Here is a 20,472-nt window from a genome sequence, read left to right as displayed (position 1 = left end):
CTCAACTAAAAACCTTAAGGAATTGAGTTCATGGGTCCTTCCACTTATATACTCTTCATTTAGGTCATTACCGATCAATGTGAAACTCATCACACTTGAATATCTCAACACTTTAACAAGTTCAGGTGTAATCTAAAAAATATATATTGAAAAAAAAAATTAAATTATAAAGAAGATATATAAACTTAATTTCAGGATAATAAATTCAAAATGATTAAAAATGTCATTTGTCTTTTTTAAGATGTAATATAAAAAAAATTAAAGCACTCTTTAAAATTTATATTCCAATTTAATAAGTAAATAAATAAATTCAGTCATTTTTAAAACATATAGTCCAAATTAATAAATTAAATGAATCAAAAAATGAAATTTAAAAAACGTGTGTATCTTTACCAAAAAAAAAAAAACGTGTGTATGCATGAGCCTTCAAAGAATATTAAAAAAAAAAAGACTTTTGTAAATTATAACGTGTGTTTTTAAGGTTTATGTTAAAGAAACAAAATAAAGATTAATATTCCCTTGAAACATTTTCACTTAATAGAGTTATGAGATTTACAAGATGAGCGTCTGATCTTAGATCATGTAATGTACTTTATTTATTTTTTCTTATATGGTTTTTTTTTTCTTCAGTATTTACCTCAACCGCAGGTTCTCATTTGAACCAAAACATAAAATAAATAAAAAATATTAACTAAAATGTATAACATTTAACACCTTCAAAAATATTTTTTATTAAAATAAGTAAAATAATTTAATAAGAAACAGTCAGTTGATATATTATTATATTCACACTTAACCGCAACAACTTAGGATGTCAAGTGTTGTATAGGTACTTAAAATTAGTTTCATATTTTTAACAAGTTCTCTTGTTCAAGAGCTTTTTGTGTATGACTCGCAGGTAATATACAGGAAAATTTAACTTCAGTAAAAATGAGAGTGACAATTGGAAATGTGTTACACAACTTACTCTTTTTTATAAAAAAAAAAAAATACTATTTATACTTAGTTATTTAAAATTATTTGGTAAAAATATAATATTTAGAGTAAATACCCTTTTTGTCCTTAGCAATCTCACGATGCCGGCTTTAGTGCCTAGCAAATAAAAAGACTATTCGTGATTCCTAAGAAATTCAAAATGGACTCATTTAGTTAAAATCGTGATCCTTCATAAATTCAAAAAATTCACATTAGACCCTCAAAAGGACTAAAATGGGTTCATTTTGAATTTTTTAGGACAACAAATAGTCTTTTTATATGATAAGAACTAAAGCGGACATCATGAAATTTACCGAGCACGGAAAAAAGTATTTTACTCTAATATTTATTATTCAATTAGGATTGATCCGCAATTGGGCGCCTCACATGTGTTGCAGGTAAGATTGTAAGAAGCGTTATTGTTATTTAAAGACTTAATGAACAGACAGTCCTAAAAAGAAAGTAGAAGACATTATTGCATAACCGGCGTGGCTTTAATCCAGAGTTATTTAACTACTCCGTCGCATTTAAGTAATGGGTATTATTATCATTTAAAATAAGACATTTGTAATATGGATAACATAGTCTTATTTAACTATCAAAAAAAAAAAAATAGTCTTATTTTTATTGAATGAATGAACTTATAATATTTTCGCACCAAAGGTTGTCTGACATTTAATATTCTAATCTCCTTTGGTAATTATTGTCTGCACTCATCGCCCCCACTTGCACTCACTTTCGTTTTATAGTCACTTTTTGTCTATGTGTGATTTGCAGTCAATAAAGACGAACGGCAACTTCTCATTATTTAGTATATTAATCAACACAAGTTGTACTCGACAGGAACTGCTTTTTTTTTTTTTTTTTTTTTTTTATACATGACAATTGACAGGAACTGCTTTTTAAAAGAATAAAATTTAGACAATTTTTTTAAACACGTGATGTTATTTTTAATACAAATTAATATATATTTTTTAATTATCTCATTATACTTTTAAGAACTTTAACAATTAAGGCAGAAAACATATACATTATATTATATTAAAAATACTACAAATATATGTACAAAAAAAATAATACTACGAATATATAAGAGTTTTTACAAAAAAAGAAGAAGTTGATGTACGTGTACTATTGAACTGCTATCTTGTTTTTACAACAAAAAATAAAAGAAGTTGAAAAATGAAAACAACGTCATTGACAAAAAAGCAAAGGCTGTCGATTAATTCTTCTATTCATTTGTGTGCTGCCCGTTAGACCAATTTTAATTCGTTGGATAACTTGTGTTTATACGGGTTCGACATTTATTTTTGAATAGCTAACCTAAAATAATTAGATATATTTAAAGGGTTTTATGTTTATTCTTTAACATAATATAACTTCACTTTCCTATACACACATTAAAGAGGGTGGGGTCCACATGTTTTTCTTTCTCTTTCATCATTCCACTTTCTCTCTCCCTTTTGATGTGAGAGTTGGAAACAAGACTTACATTATGTTACATAACACTAATAAAACCCATATTTAAATGTATTCATACATAACGTAAAATATAAATATTACTTTTGGGATTTATATAAACTACTAATTATCCCAATTTGAAGGACGGAAAAATGAAAGTGATGTGAGAGGATAAGAGAATGAATAGGAGTGTGAGGGAGATCAGAGATTTGTATAACGAGTGACTAACTCGTGGCTAGCCTTTTGAGCAAAATGACAATGGAGCAGCTTTATTTTTTTTTATGGGTTTAAGGTTTCTCGTATTGTAGAAAATAATTCGATCTCATATATATATATATATATATATATATATATATATGAGAAAAATATTTCTGCAGTTAATGCAGATAAGTTATCTGCATTTATTCTCCAAACGACGTCGTTTTAATATTGAAATTTTAAAAAATTATAAATATAAAGACTATTATAACCCTGAAATAAATTAAAATTACAAAAATACCATGATTTTCGCCCCAAAACGACGTCGTATTAGGCTTACTGCAGATAAGTTATCTGCAATAACTGCAGAAAAAGCGAACCCTATATATATATATATATATATATATATATATATATATATATATATAAGTATGTGGATTTTATATTTACTTTTCTTTTCTTTTCACATGACCTCACATGGATCCCACACACTTTATATATATAGAAAATAAAATTATCTCCTATAATATGAAAAATATTAAACACTTTTTTTAAAAATGTCATTTTAGTGATGACTTATCCAAAGAAGGAATAAATCTTTTCACATTTGATTTATTGATATATTAGCAATCAATAATAAAAATGATTATTTTATCTTCTCATTTTACTAGCTATGTAGATTTATCTTGGGTAATTGTTGCGAAATCGGCAAGTAGATATACCGTTCGTTTCAAGTAATAAAGTGATAAGTAGAGTATCGTTCCCACGAGGATTAATGCACCAAGTACTAGTTTAACTATTCCCCTTAAGTTAGAAAATAAAATTGGGTTGAGTTGTAAAAGTAATTGATTTTGGAATTTCAAAACAGAATTTAAAATAAAATAATATTTAAAAGTAGAAAATTAAAAACAATTAATTTCCAACGCATGCAAGAAAAGATCAAGAACGTTAAGAAAATATTGATGAAAAATTTATAAAAAGGATGTAGCCAGGATACACTTCACCTCCGATCCTCCCTTATATTCCTATATTGTATTTTATAATTAATTAATTCATTTGTTCAGACAATTCATTATTTTCCTATAAAATAGTTGAACCCTAATGTTTTAGTGATTTCAACCCTTTAACCCAATCAGAAGTCTAATGTCTTAGTAATCCCTCTTGAATTAAGCATTAAACAAATGAATTTTGAATCTGCAATTTATGTAAGCCTATGTCTAGATCATACACAAATTGTTATTCTACCCTTGTCCAGATTAGAACCCCAATATGTCTATTGTGAATTCTAACCCTCAAAGCCCTATAATTTAGAGTGGCCAATTCTAAACAAGATATGAAAAAATGAACACAGGTAGAATAAAATAAACTAACTAATTGACTTATAAAATATCAATACAGAAAATATAAAAGATTCACATCGGGTCCTTGATCCCAACTACAAAAACAAACTAGCCAGACATAGCTGGCTTAAACAATTTTTTTTTTTTTTTTTTTTTTTGTAAATAAAGAGTGGCTATGCCCCAGAAACAGAAAGAAATTACAAATCAGAAACTAACAAGCTAGACATATTTCTAGCATCAGCAACTATAAGTTCCATCAATTGAGGAGGAGGATCTTTAAAAATCTTGAAATGGAGATTATTAGTCTGCCCAGCTTTAGCTAACCAATGAGCATATTTGTTGTTTTCTCTCTTGGTATGAACAAGATGAATAGTCCAATCTGCTTTTAACCATAATCTCAATCTGCTAGTGACTTGAGAGTCCCTAGGATCTTCATGCTGCTCCTTTAACATCTGGATGGCTTGGCTAGAATCACATTCTAGCTCTATTCTTTTTAATCCTGTTCCCCAAAGCAGTTCCAAACCTTTCAGTAATCCCCATAATTATGCATCAAGAGGATTGCATGAACCTAAATTACAATAGAAGCTTCCCAAAAAGGATCCATTGTGATCTCTTAATATACCACCACAACTAGCTTTTTTCATGCCACTAGAAGAAGCTCCATCACAATTCAACTTAACCCACCCTTGCTTGGGGCTGTCCAAACGCTATCGTTGGAATCACCACGACGCTGATAAATTCGGGCTTGCAGAATCTGTTGGACAAACATCCAAATTGAAGCCTGCGATTGCTCATCATGACAGAAATGATCTTCATGGATCTCCAAATTTCTCCACTTCCACAAAAACCAACAAGTAGTAAAGAAAATATCCCTCCAGTCCTTCACTTTATTGGAGGACCGCATGTTATCGATATTTAAAGTCAACCAATCTTGCAAATTCGAATTCATAAAGGAATTGGGTATCGAACCTGTAAACCAAGATTGCCAAATTTTCCTAGCATGTCTACAATCACGAAGAACATGAATAATAGTTTCCTCATGATTTGGACAACTGGGACAGACATTTGAACCTCCGCTCCACTTACTGGTTCTGCTGCGCACTGAAAGTTTAGCAAGCAAAGTCATCCACATAAACACTTTCACTCGTTCTGGTCCATTCCACGACCAAACTTTTTTCCATAAGCTAGTGTGAACATCTGCTGGGAAGTTCATAAGATTACAGTAAGCGACCTTAACCAAAGAAGTTGAGTGATGATTATTGATCCAAACTAATCTATCCTCCCCATTCCTTGGAATAAGCCTGAGATGATTTGTTACTGCATCAGCCAAATCTGACTCCAGAAATTGATGAACAACTTCAAGACGAAAACCATCATCCACCATGTAATCTGCAATTGATTTCTGACTCTCCTCCCACGGCACCTGATTGCTCGACAACTGCTGCAAATTTTCCTCCCATCCCAACCAGTTATCAGTCCAAAGCTTTACTTCAGAACCATTTGCTATTTCCCATCTAAGACCAGTAAGGAAATTACTCCAACATAATAAAAAGTATTCATAAAAACAATAAAGAAAAAGAAGAAGAAGAAGGATCAATGGTCTTCGTTCTTCAACTCCGTCGGAATCCTGATCTCCAGCGTGAAAACTTTCAATTTATAGAGTTTATGCCTTGCTTAGAAATCCTGATCATATCTTCAATGGAATCTTCACTATAATCTTTAATCATATCTTTGATCAAATCCTTCAAATCTTCTAATCATATCTTTGACCAAATCCTTCAAATCTTCCTTTTTTTAATTTAATGGAAAACTTTCCTTAAAAATATTCAAAGGAAGATTTGATAAAGTCTTCAACGATTCAGAAATCCAAAGCAACTCTAATTGATATCTCCAATTATCTCTTTATTGAGCTGAAATTACTGCGAAATATTAGAAATCTTATGAGAATATTATTGAGAATAAAATAACAATTTAATTATAATTCTCATAACTTTTAATTACTTTTAATTCAATTTCATGCTCATATTGACCCTTAAAACATGGTAAATTGGAGACTCATCAAACAATTCCCAGATTTAGACATTGTTGTCCTCAGCAATAAACTAGAATAAATACTATGAAGCAGGAACGTAACCTTGTGAGAAGAGACACATAAAATTCAATCATAACATTGCATCAAAATAAATAATTTAGAGCAGAAGCTCATGAGAGTACTATGCTAAGCATGAATGATTTTCAGTGTTGAGAATTTCAGACAAGACTTTTCAGTTTCAAATAGGAAATTAGAATCTAACTTGAATACCCCTCACTAAGATAAACAATGCACTCATCACTCAAGTGTTTGGGGTATAATCGCTCAATCCATCAGTGTAATAGCACTACCATAGGTTTGATCTTATTCTCAAGTTTCTAAAGATGAGAAACAAATATGACATGCAAAAATTGATCCAAAGGTCTTTTTGGGTTGTAACGTGACCTGGTTTAGGGGTATGAATATTTGGAAGGTAGCTAATTATATTGTATGAGATTGATACACATTTAATTTAATTCAAGACTCAGTCAACTCTCATACAATGATTTCACTATTTTTCTTCCTTTCAATTCATGATTTTTTTTTATTCCTTTTTTACCACCTTTTTCTTTCTTCCTGCTAATACTTTATAGCAGAACTTTTCTTTCACAATTTCTTTCTTTTCCTTTGCACATCCTCTTCTCAGACAGATTTATTTTTTCTTTGTGGTACTCTTTTCCTTTTTATCACTTAACTTTCAATAGAGCACTTCACCTTGAATTTTCTTTGATCAGTATTTCAATCTCATTCAAGGGTGAGTCAACAAGAATATAAGCTAAGTAATTTATGAGAAATTGAACAAAAAAATCAGTCTAAGGCTCAAAGAGGTTAGCAATGGAAAAATTCTTTTCAGGTTGGCTATTTGGCCAAGTGGTTAACAAGAATAAAAATGCCTTTATCATTTCAATTTATGCATGCATCACAGAGAAACAGATCAAGTTCTAGAGTACTACTGCAGTGAGGCCTCTAAAAAAAAAAAAATTAATTGTTTAGGCTCAAACCTCACAGGCTGTGGCATCAAGCTAGAATCTAATTCCTAATTTTCAAATCAAAGCTTTATTTAGAAATTCTCAAAAAGAAAATCACACAAACGAGCAGTTATATTCTCTAGATAATATTTAATGTAATGTCATGACAGAAAATTACTTTGAATTCTCACAGTTTGACTTGTGCCTCCTAGAGTTTATTCAAATTTATTAACCAATATAGCTCATGCTATTTTGGAAAAAAATTCAGAGACATCAGTACCAGTAGAACAGAAAACTAAAAAAATAAATAAAACAAAATAAAATAAAATAAAATATTTTTTTTCAAAGATTTGAGATATCTCCTTTGAATTTGAAAATTCCTGCTGAGCATATACATTCCTCTGTGATTCCTCAGTCCAAGTATAATATGCAACCAATTCCCAGATTTAAAATATTATTGTCTCCAGCAATAATACTAAACCAAAAATTTCTGCGAACTAAGAACACACACCTAGATCTAAACAAGATATTGATAACAGGAGAATATTAACAAGAATTATCAAAATAAGAGTATATATCTACATAAAGTACTAAAAAAACTAAAAATCTAGGAAAGAAAAAAAAAACAAAAAAAACAAAACAAAACATATGGTGATGTAGTGGGGCTTCTCTCAGCTGGAATATTTTTACCCGTGTCTTTCCCTTTGTCTTTTTCCATTTTGATTAAATAAAGAATAAAGAAAAATTTGATTACATTTTTTAATCCTACGGTGTGCTTTTGTGATAACCTTAGTAAGACCAACTTGGCAGTATCAGTATGGGTGTGGTTTGGAAGAAAGGGGCTCGGTGGGGGCTGGTTATGCTGTGGGGTTTGGACAATTAAGCAAGAAAGAACAGCGTGGGTTGTGGTTTGAGGGACGATGAGGAATGGGACGGTGAAGTTTTGAAGATGGGTTGTTGGTTCGGTGGTTCATGGGAAGAGATTATGGGTTTGTGAAAAATAAAAATAAAAATAAAAATTATAATTTGTAAAAAGAAACCACCAAAATAGTGCTCATTCACAGTAACCACTTCAAAGTGGCGTTTTGATACGCCAATTTGGCGTATGATACACGGACGGAGCTAGTCTCCTACGCAAGGTGGCACTAGATTTTGGCGTTTTAATACGCCAATTTGGCGTACTGAGGCCCGGATGCATAACTTCTCTATTTTTCTCACAAATTTATCGTTCACCTGAAATTTACAACCACATTAAAATACACCATCTCTTGATCATAAAATAAAATAAAATAAAATAAAAATAAAATTAACCAACAGAATATAAATAATATAAAATAATAAAATAATAAAGAAATTGAAAAACTTATTGAGTTGCCTTCCAATTAGCGCTTGTTTAACGTCATGAGCCTGACGTTGATAGATGATCAAGGTGGCTTGTAGCAAAGAACCAAAGCTGGCTTTTTCTCCTTGGTCATAGCCATCTTTTTGGATTTCTTTATCTTAACCTCGGGTTTGCTTTTGGTTCTTAATAGATGAGGATTCTTGAGCTTTGTTCTTCCATCTTTTTTTGTCTTCAACAAATTGTGCTTGTACATCTAAGGGAAAAATTGTAAGTGATGAAGAATTAATTTTAAAATCAAGAATACTTACTTGGTCTTCATCCATCTTGTGAATTGCCTCATCTTTTAGCTCATCTACCACTGCATCTGTGGTGGCCAAAAATGGTTCTTCAAGAAAGTGAGCAAAAGCAGGGTCCATGTCCATATCAATGATTGCAAAATTTTCTCTGTACCCAAAGTTGCCCGCCTTCACTAATACATTTTCAACAATATTAACCAACACTTGAATAAAGCGATCGGGCAATTGTAGAGTCATCTTCGCAGATCTTATATGCCTTATTCCCATTTTCTCTAATAAGGTCATTGGCACTTGATTCGCATTAGTCTCAACATCACATAAGGTTTTCTCAACATGTATGTCTACCATGGGGTCAGGGGTGTTAGTGCTTCTTTTACTGCATGCCTCAATTGAATTCACAAGATTAGCTTCCTCACATTCTTCCTCATTTGAAGATCTCATCTCTAGCTCCTCATAGCCTGCATCTTCTTCAGTTTTATATTCCTCCAATTCAAGTGTTTCATCATGAGAATGTAGGAGGGTAATCACCATCGGTGAGGGGGTCTTTTCCCTATATGTTCCATCTTCTTTCTCTTCTCGTACTTCGTTCTGTAGTAGATTCCTCCTCAGTTTCGAATTCTTTAGTAGCTATTGTCACATCCTGATCCTTCAAGTATGAATTTCCCTCAACGTCTTCAGTGAGTTGCTTGAGAAGAGGTGCGACATTTTCTATATAATCCTCTTGAGCTAGAATAGATGACTTCTCCTCAGCTTCTTGCTCAACTATTGGCTGGTCCTTGAGTGCTTGGTATTCGTCGTAAACCACTCTCTCAATCAGCGCAAGAACTTCATCAAAACTCCTAGTGTAAAGTGGTATTCCATCTGCTACGTCTAATTTTTTTTCTTGAAATCCTGATCTCCAGCGTGAGCCTCCAAGAATTCTCTCCAACCAAAGATTCTTTGTCTCTGAGGTCTTAGTCTCTATTTATAGAGTTTATGCCTTGCTTAGAAATCCTAATCATATCTTCAATGGAATCTTCATTATAATCTTTAATCATATCTTTGATCAAATCCTTAAAATCTTCTAATCATATCTTTGACCAAATCCTTCAAATCTTCCTCTTTTTAATTTAATGGAAAACTTTCCTGAAAATATTCAAAGGAATATTTGATAAAATCTTCAACGATTCAGAAATCAAAAGCAACTCTATTTGATATCTCCAATTATCTCTTTATTGAGCTGAAATTACTGCAAAATATCAGAAATCTTATGATAATATTATTGAGAATAAAATAACAATTTATTTATAATTCTCACAACTTTTAATTACTTTTAATTCAATTTCATGCTCATATTGACCCTTAAAACATAGTAAATTGGATACTCATCAGTAAATGATCATTTTATCCATGATTAAAATTAAAATTACAATTTGTTCCTGTATCAAAATCAATCTATTTTTATTTAATCGCTGATTGAATGAAATACTAGAGTACATGAAAAACTTAAGGAGCGAGAGAGCTAGTTAATTTTAAAAAAAATATTATATCCTGTCATAACTGACCGAATAAGCTTACGTTATCATATCATATCTTTGTTGTCATGACAACGGCCAGTAAGGTATTTCAATGTAAATAGCCTATATCAAACAAAATCAAAACCCAAAATTTTGGTCATCTGCAAAATATACTAAGAACGAGGATGAACCTTGTGTTTACAAGAAGGTTAGTGGGAGAAATGTCGTTTTCTTGGTACTTTATGTATATGACATATTACTTATAGGAAATGACATCCCCACATTACAAACAACGAAAGACTGGCTTTCAAAAAGCTTCACCATGAAGGATTTGGGAGAAGCGGCCTTTATACTTGGTATAAAGATCTATAGAGATAGATCCAAGAGGCTACTAGGTTTATCTCAATCCACGTATGTTGACAAGATGCTAAAGAGGTTTAGCATGGAAGGGTCGAAAAGGAGTTTTCTTCCCGTCAGTCATGGGGTACATCTTTCCAAGGCTATGTGTCCTAAGTCACAGCCTGAGAAGGATCGCATGAGTGGAATTCCATACGCTTCGGCTATTGGATCCATCATGTATGCTATGATATGTACGAGACCAGATGTCTAATATGCTTTGAGCATTACGAGCAGATACCAGTAAGACCCTGGAGAAGGTCACTAGACAGCAGTCAAGACCATCCTTAAGTACTTGAGAAGAACTAAGGATGCGTTTCTGGTCTATGGTGGGGTGGATGAGCTTTCAGTGAAAGGATTTATTGATGCCAGCTTTTAGAGTGACAAAGATGACTGCAAGTCACAGTCAGAGTTCGTATTCACCTTAAATGGTGGGGCAGTGTCTTGGAAGAGTTCCAAGCAGAAGACTATAGCAGGTTCAATGACAGAAGCTGAATACGTAGCTGCTTCAGAAGCGGATAAGGAGACTATGTGGATCAAGAAGTTCATATCTGAACTAAGGGTGGTTCCAAGCGTGGATGAGCTCATACAGTTGCTTTGTGACAACACAGGAGCCATTGCGCAGTCAAAGGAACCTAGGTATCATCAAAGATCTAAGCACGTGCTCCGCAGATATCATTTGATTAGAGAAATCATTGATAAGATGGATGTAAAGATGGATTATGTTCCCACTGATGACAACCTAGCCGATTCTCTGACGAAGGCTGTTTCTTAGAGAAAACATGATAGTCATTATGAGGCTTTGGGTATACGACTTAAGTCAGATTGGCTCTAGGCCAAGTTGGAGCTTGTTAGTATATGGATGTCCTAGAGACAATCTTTTGATTAGATTACGACATATGTGGACCTTTTATTTTGTCACAAATAAATATAAGCACTCTTTATCCTGTTTCATATTTTGTCTCGATATTATTAATATTATATGAGTAACTGGATGAACCCCTTGGAATAAAATATGTATCTCTTGAGTATCTGTGATGAGATCACGATCATGAGGATTCAAGGATACCAGATGTTTATTCCTACTTTTATGTTCCATGTCTAGAGACACTCAGAATGAGGATCAGTAATCTCGGGTAAGACTAGCACGGCTTATCTACTTGCATTCGGATACAAGGTAAAGACCTCATGAGCTACAGATATGGAGATGTTTTAGCTAAAGTCGTGGGTGGACCTATAAGGGTATAGCTCGCACTGAACAGACCCACAAAGAGACTCTATGAGGAAATCTCACAAATAGTATCATTAGAGCAGTCTCTTAATATTTGGGTATGTCTTTCCTTAGACTAGAAGTTTTCACCTAGACTGTGTTCTCGAAGGCATGCTTTAATTGTATACCTCGTCTGTCTGAAACATGGAGACTCTTAGGTATAGTTTTGGGCATGTTCTGAAAGAGCACATGCCTAGGGTGATAACATGAAGGAATTCGTCAAATCTCTGTGAGGGATTAGGTTATCTGTAAACCGGAGAAATCGGGTTGACATTTATCGGACTCGAGAATCTATGCATAGTAAAAGAGATCATAAGATGATCTGCCTTTAGAGTCAGTAAATTGAAAATTCCATATTTCGAATTAAAGCTTACCCTAAACCGCAAGGGTTGATACGTATCCTCACCCTAGGTTTAATGGGAAGGTAACCGAGACGTAATGAAATACATATGGTAACTAAATATATGTAATAGGATGATCATGTCATTAACCTAACTAGCTCTGGGGCAACAAAGCATTGCTAGTGCTCTGTGTTGTCATTAAATGGGTTGTGGGCTTATTGGGTCCAAGCCCATTTATGTCAGTGGCTATATTGGGCCTAATGGGTCACACACTAACACCTTATTGTCTTGATGAATATAGCATTAAAGGTATTGGGCCTAATAAAGGTTGTTAGCCCAAGAAGAAGTTTGGAAGCCCACCTAACAAGGAATGGCGCATAGTACATGTAATGGGCTTGGAAGGTCCAAGACATTATTAATTAATTTAATTAGTTAAATTAATTATCAAATATTTAAATTTTGAATTTGAATTTTGAATTTAAATGTTTGAACATTTGAATTCAAAATTTTGAATTCGAATTTGAATTGGCTATGAAAAGTTGTTTCATAACAAAAGGATAAGATAAGATTTTGTTGGAACAAATCCCAAGTATCAAGAGGAGATCTTTTGGCATCATCCAAGGCTGATTTGGGGCGCTGATTTTGAGGTCTTGTGATGGTCATATGATCAACCAAATAAGCTCCAATCAGATTTGGTTGGTTGAGAGAATAAGTGAGTGAGTTGGTTCAAATTTGAATGCAACTACTCAATGTATTTGGACTCTTTTTGGGCTGAATAAGGGTGCACCATATGGCTGGCCATATGATGGTTATTAAGTCAGATTTTTGACTAGGTATAGACTTAGTCTCATGAGAATATGATAGGAGGTTGTTGGCTAGATTTGAATTGCAACAACTCCACTTATTCCTCCACCATTGGGCGCTACATAGGTCAGATTTTTGGGAGAAAAATCTGATTCAATCCAATCATTCTCTCATCTCCAAGTGTGCTTCCTTTCGTGAGGTTCTCTTTAGGGTTTTTCAAAAATTACCTAGCCTTTTCTCATAGAATCCATGCGCCACTTTGTGAGTTTTTCATGCTGAAAAATTCACTCATCTAAATACATTAACCTTGCCTCCTTCTTCTCCTATTAGGACGCCTATAGTGCCTTCCTTGTGGTGTTCATTTGGTGGCTTTTCAAGAAGGGTTCTTGTATCTTGACATAGGGTGGTGTGGATCAACGTTAGAGGGTTTGAACCTTCAAACCTAACACTGATCATCTTGGAGTTTTGAATCACATTCACAAACAAGGTACATCATACTATCTTAAAGCATGTATCTTGATTAGCATGTGTGATTCTGCTTTAAAAAGTTTTGTTTTCATCCTCACATGCCATCGGCCTTCAAGGCCATTTTCTTTCAAGTGGTATTAGAGCCCGGTTGCTTTACCATCAACGGATGATGGTACTTTGTTTGTAAAAACTTGTTCTTTACGGTCAAAAGTTCTTTAAAGAATTAAAGCTTGAATCTTAGCATATGGATTATGAATTACAATGCTTTAAATTGTTAAAGTTTTTATTTTATGAACATATTAATGTGATTGCTATGTTCATATATCTATATGTGTTCATGGTTTTGTTTCTTTTTCTTTGTGAAAGTTTTGAAAAGAAACACCTTTTTGAAAGGGATGATTCGGCCATGAGGGGTGCTTCGAGTACCTTGATTGTTTTCTTATTTTTCTCTATGAATTGTTCCATGAGAATAGCATGAAATTTGTGTGATAACATTTATCATATATATGCAAATACGATTCAGCCGTACAAGGTGTGATGTCTGCATGCGTGGTTTAATTTTGTGCTCTTTGAGAAAGAGTCATCAAAATTTGAATTATATTAATTATTATATAATTCGGCCATTAAGAGAAAAATTAAGAGAATTGGAATCATGATTCTTGTAATGATATTTTAATTGTTAAAATGTTAATACGTATGGATGAACATGTTTTGTAATATTTGATATTTTGTGCTTGCAAGTTGTCTGACTTTTCAGGTGCAAATTGGAAGGGGATAGTCATAGTGCCCGGATTTGAATTTGAATTTTTTTTTTTAATTTTAAATTTCAGGTGTAAATTTGAATTTTAAATTTTGTATATTCATTTGTCCCTCCAAAGATGTTTTTGGAGTTTCTTTAATTATTTTGTAATTAGAGAATTAGGCTAGTGGCGTTTAGACGAGAAAGAGCCGTGGCCTAAGGAGCAAGATGGAAGAATGCGCGAGCACCATGACCGTCTCAAATAAAATTGTTTTATATGCTTGTATGTTTTTATACGACTAGCATGCATGAGATAGTGTATCGCGGATGTATGCTTTTATGTTTCAAAACGACTAGTATGCATGAATTGGACAATTTGCGTTTGTATGCCTTATTATGCACGTCCAAATACGACTAGTGTAATCCGATAGATGTTTGACGTAGGTTACGACTAGCATGATAATAATACATACGCGTTTGATGAGACTAAGTAAACCCTAAATAAAAGAAACCCTTAAAGGAATCAATGATTAAGTGCATGATTACCTCCCACCACCAATATTACTCAAACTTCCTCTAAATAGTGGTGCTCCACAACTCAGTTGGGACCCATTGTTTCGTTGAGTGAGAGAAGTATTAGAAGTGTTAGACACTTAAGGTGCTGGTTAGTGCTTAACTGAGTACATGAGTTGCAGGCTCAGCCAGACTCATATGCTTAGGGTAATAGTGCTAGGTTGGTTGCATAAGATGCACCACTAAGTGACAAGGAGTTGTCAACCTAATGTTAAGAGAGGGTATGAGATACTGTTGTTAAGGATCAACCCATTATTTAAATTAATCTTGCGGTCTCAGACGAGGGTTAAAATAAATGATCGCACTCTTAAAATCCCACTAAGGAAAAATCTAAAAGTAGAATAACCCTAAGTCAAATTTAAGGGTCATCGACTTGGATAAAATAGTGGGAGGGGCATATTATTTAAAGTCTTTAATAAATTGTTCTTATTACACGGAAATATATTAATTAATTTATCTTTACATTTTTTCAGTTTTTAGTATGACTAATCCACTGTCACTGCGCTCCATACTCGATACGAACAAACTGACCGGTTCAAACTTTATAGACTGGTATCGGAACTTAAGAATTGTTCTTAGGGCCGAAAAAATAGCTTATGTTCTGGATGTTGATTTACCTATAGCTCCTAAGGAAGGGGAAGCTGGTTATGAGAGTTTCGATTTCGAAGCTCATAAACAGCACATGGATGACAATGTGTTGACAGTCTGCATTATGTTGGCATCCATGTCGCCTGAACTGCAAAAGCAGCATGAGCATATGGATGCTCCCTCTATTGTCTTACATCTCAAGGAGTTGTATGATATTAAAGGCAAGCATGAGAGGTATGAGGCCTCTAGAGAATTGTTCTCATGCAGGATGTCTGAGAGCATGTCTGTGAGCAATCATGTTCTTAAGATGATCGGGCTCATTGAGAAGCTAGGAAATCTAGGTTTCGTGATGGATGCCGAGCTAAGTAATGACTTAGTCCTCACCTCACTTCCACCTTCCTTCAGTCAATTCATTATGAATTATAACATGCATGGGATGCTTGTGAGCTTGCCTGAGTTGTTGAGTATGTTAACAACTGCTGAAGTGTCTATCAAGAAGGATAAGACACAAGCTCTTCTGATTGGTGGGCCTAGCAAGGCCAAGGGTAAGGGCAAGAAGCCTGCAAAAGGAAACTCCCTTAAACCCAAAGGAAAACCCATGAAGAAGAAAGGAAAAAAGAAGGGTAAGAGTGCATCCAAGGACAAAAGCGATGCTGAGTGCTTCCATTGTGGCAAGAAAGGCCATTGGAATAGGAATTGTCTAGACTACCTGAAGAGTGTGAAGGACAAGAAGCATGGTGATGCTTCTACCTCAGGTATTTACATGATTGAGATAAATTATTCTTGTGCTAATCCGACTTCATGGGTATTGGATACCGGTTGTGGTTCTCATATTTGCAATTCGTTGCAGGTGCTTAGGAGCCCTAGAAGATTGGAGAAGAACGAGGTGGACCTCCACGTTAGTAATGGAGCAAGAGTTGCTGCTCATGCTGTTGGAGATACCTACCTCATTTTGCCTACGGGCCTTTTATTGCATTTGAATAATTATCTTTATGTCCCAAGCATTTCTAGAAACATTATTTCTATTTCTTGTTTAGAACAAGATGGGTTTGCTTTCACTATTAGAGATGGTACATTTTCGATCTTTTTGAATGATATTATTTTTGGTACTGCTTCTTTAATAAATGGATTATATGTTTTGGAAATGGGAACTGAAGTGCTTAATGTAAAGAGAAAAACTTTTCTCATTTTGTAGGAAAAAATAAGTTATCTCCTACTCAAACAAAGATGTGGGGCCATCATTCCTTTTAAAAAAAAAAAAAAAATATTTGACACAAAATTTAATGTGAGTGTAGGAAGTATTCCTTCTCTCCTATAAAAGGAGACAATCATTGCCCTAATGTAAATATGAAACGACCTATGATAGATAATCAATCTTATCTTTGGCATTGTAGACTAGGGCACATAAACAAAACAAGATTGTCTAGGATGCATGCAAATGGATACCTAGATTCCATGGATTTGGAATCCTATGGACAAAGTGATTCTTGTCTAGTTGGGAAAATGACTCGACACAAGCCCAAAGGGCTTGAGAGTCATAGGGCTAGTGAGTTATTAGAACTCATTCACACTGATGTATGTGGCCCAATGTCTATAGAGGCTAGAGGAGGATACTCCTATTTCATTACCTTTACAGATGATAAATCAAGATTTGGGTATGTGTACCTAATGAGATATAAATTTGAAGCCTTTGAAAAGTTCAAAGAGTATAGGAATGAAGTAGAGAAACAGCGTGGCAAGATGATTAAGACATTGCGATCAGATCGTGGTGGTGAATATCTGAGCTATGAGTTTCAGGATTATCTGAGAGAAAATGGAATTATCTCGCAGCTTACTGCACCTTACACACCATACCAAAATGGTGTCTCCGAAAGGAGAAACAGGACCTTGTTAGACACTTAAGGTGCCTTAGACACATCGGCATACCTTCTAAATAGGGTACCGTCTAAATCTGTTCAAACCACACCATATGAGATATGGAATGGTAAGAGACCCAACCTGGGTTACCTCAGGGTATGGGGATCGCCAGCATATGTCAAAGCGTTGGCATCAGACAAACTTAGTGCTAAGAGTACTAAATGTCTATTTGTGGGGTATCCCAAAGGTACTAAGGGATACTACTTTTACTCCTTGGATGAACACAAGGTGTTTGTGTCCAAGAATGCTGAGTTCCTTGAGAATGATTTGATCTCCAAAGGAGCCAGTGGGAGTAAGATTGATCTTGAAGAAGTTCAAGAACCACATGAACAGATTGAGGAACCCGAGTCTGCTCCGCAGGCGACGTTCTCCAATGGAGAAGTAAACACACAACTCCGTAGGTCTAGTAGGGTCATCAATCCACCTGAGAGGTATGGGTTTGTGATTGAGAATCAACAAACCATCGAGGATGATGAACCTAGTAACTATGAGGAGGCAGTCAAGGATGTTAACTCTTCTAAATGGCTTGAAGCCATGGAATCTGAAAAAGATTCGATGCATCAAAACAAGGTATGGACCTTGGTTCCAAACCGCAAGGAATAGTTCCTATCGGTAATAAATGAGTCTTTAAAAGAAAGACTGATGCAAATGGAAACTTTCAAACCTACAAAGCTAGGTTGGTTGCGAAAGGATATCGTCAAAGACAAGGAGTTGACTATGATGAGACTTTCTCACCAGTTGCCGTGATCAAATCTATTAGGATCATGCTTGCCATAACAACATATCACGACTATGAAATTTGGCAAATGGATGTCAAGACCGCCGTCCAGAATGGATTCTTGAAGGAGGAAGTGTACATGACACAACCTGAAGGTTTTGAAGCCAAAGGCCAACAACATATGGTATGCAAACATCAAAGGTCAATATATGGGCTAAAACAAGCATCAAGGAGTTGGAATATTCGTTTTGATGAAGTCGTTAGGAGTAACGATTTCATCAAGAACGAGGATGAACCTTGTGTTTACAAGAAGGATAGTGGGAGTAATGTCGTTTTCTTGGTACTTTATGTAGATGACATATTACTTATAGGAAATGACATCCCAACATTACAAACAACGAAAGACTGGCTTTCGAGAAGCTTCACCATGAAGGATTTGGGAGAAGCGGCCTTTATACTTGGTATAAAAATCTATAGAGATAGATCGAAGAGGCTACTAGGTTTATCTCAATCCACATATGTTGACAAGATGCTAAAGAGGTTTAGCATGGAAAGGTCGAAAAGGGGTTTTCTTCCCGTCAGTCATGGGGTAGATCTTTCCAAGGCTATGTGTCCTAAGTCACAGCCTGAGAAGGATCACATGAGTGGAATTCCATACGCTTCGGCTATTGGATCCATCATGTATGCCATGATATGTACGAGCCAGATGTCTCTTATGCTTTGAGCATTACGAGCAGATACCAGTCAGACCCTGGAGAAGGTCACTGGACAACAGTCAAGACCATCCTTAAGTACTTGAGAAGAACTAAGGATGCGTTTCTGGTCTATGGTGGGGTGGATGAGCTTTCAGTGAAAGGATTCACTGATGCCAGCTTTCAGAGTGACAAAGATGACTGCAAGTCACAGTCAGGATTCGTATTCACCTTAAATGGTGGGGCAGTGTCTTGGAAGAGTTCCAAGCAAGAGACTACAGCAGATTCAACAATAGAAGCTGAATACATAGCTGCTTCAGAAGAGGCTAAGGAGGCCGTGTGGATCAAGAAGTTCATATCTGAACTAAGGGTGGTTCCAAGCGTGGATGAGCTCATACAGTTGCTTTGCGACAACACAGGAGCCATTGCGCAGTCAAAGGAACCTAGGTCTCATCAAAGATCTAAGCACGTGCTCCGCAGATATCATCTGATTAGAGAAATCATTGATAGGATGGATGTAAAGATGGATTATGTTCCCATTGATGACAACCTAGCCGATTCTCTGACGAAGGCTGTTTCTCAGAGAAAACATGATAGTCATTATGAGGCTTTAGGTATACGACTTAGGTCAGATTGGCTCTAGGCCAAGTGGGAGCTTGTTAGTATATGGATGTCCTAGAGACAATCTTTTGATTAGATTACGACATATGTGAACCTTTTATTTTGTCACAAATAAATTTAAGCACTCTTTATCCTATTTCATATTTTGTCTCGATATTATTAATATTATATGAGTAACTGGATAAACCCCTTGGAATAGAATAGGTATCTCTTGAGTATCTGTGATGAGATCACGATCATGAGGATTCAAGGATACCAGATGTTTATTCCTAATTTTATGTTCCTAGTCTAGAGACACTGAGAATGAGGATCAGTAATCTCGGGTAAGACTAGCATGACTTATATACTTGTATTCAGATACAAGGTAAAGACCTCATGAGCTACAGATATGGAGATGTTTTAGCTAAAGTCGTGGGTGGACCTATAAGGGTATAGCTCGTACTGAAAAGACCCACAAATAGACTCTATGAGGAAATCTCACAAATGGTATCATTAAAGCAGTCTCTTAATATTTGGGTATGTCTTTCCTTAGACCAGAAGTTTTCACCTAGACTGTGTTCTGGAAGGCATGCTTTAATTGTATACCTCGTCTGCCTGAAACATGGAGACTCATAGGTATACTTTTGAGCATGTCCTAAAAGAGCACAGGCCTAGGGTGATAAGCTGAAGGAATTCGTCAAATCTCTGTGAGGGATTAGGTTATCTGTAAACCGGAGAAATCGGGATGACATTTACAGGACTCGGGAATCTATGCATAGTAAAAGAGATCATAAGATGATTTTCCTTTAGAGTCAGTAAATTGAAGATTTCCTATTTCAAATTAAAGCTTACCCTAAACTGCAAGGGTTAATACGTATCCTCACCCTAGGTTTAAAGGGAAGGTAACCGAGACAAAAGAAAATACATATGGTAACCAAATATATGTAATAGGATGATCATGTCATTAACCTAACTAGCTCTGGGGAAACAAAGCATTGCTAGTGCTCTGTGTTGTCATTAAATGGGTTGTGGGCTTGTTGGGTCCAAGCCCATTTATGTCAGTGGCTATGTTGGACCTAAAGGGTCACACACTAACACCTTATTGTCTTGATGAATATAGCGTTAAAGGTATTGGGCCTACTAAAGATTGTTAGCCCAAGAAGAAGTTTGGAAGCCCATCTAAGAGGGAAAGGGCGCATAGTACATGTAATGGGCCTAG

This window comes from Gastrolobium bilobum, unplaced genomic scaffold (assembly GCF_033153095.1).
Source record: "Gastrolobium bilobum isolate Gb01-03AN ecotype WA unplaced genomic scaffold, APGP_CSIRO_Gbil_v1 utg51781, whole genome shotgun sequence".
Taxonomy (NCBI): Eukaryota; Viridiplantae; Streptophyta; class Magnoliopsida; order Fabales; family Fabaceae; genus Gastrolobium; species Gastrolobium bilobum.
This window is presented reverse-complemented; position numbering follows the sequence as displayed.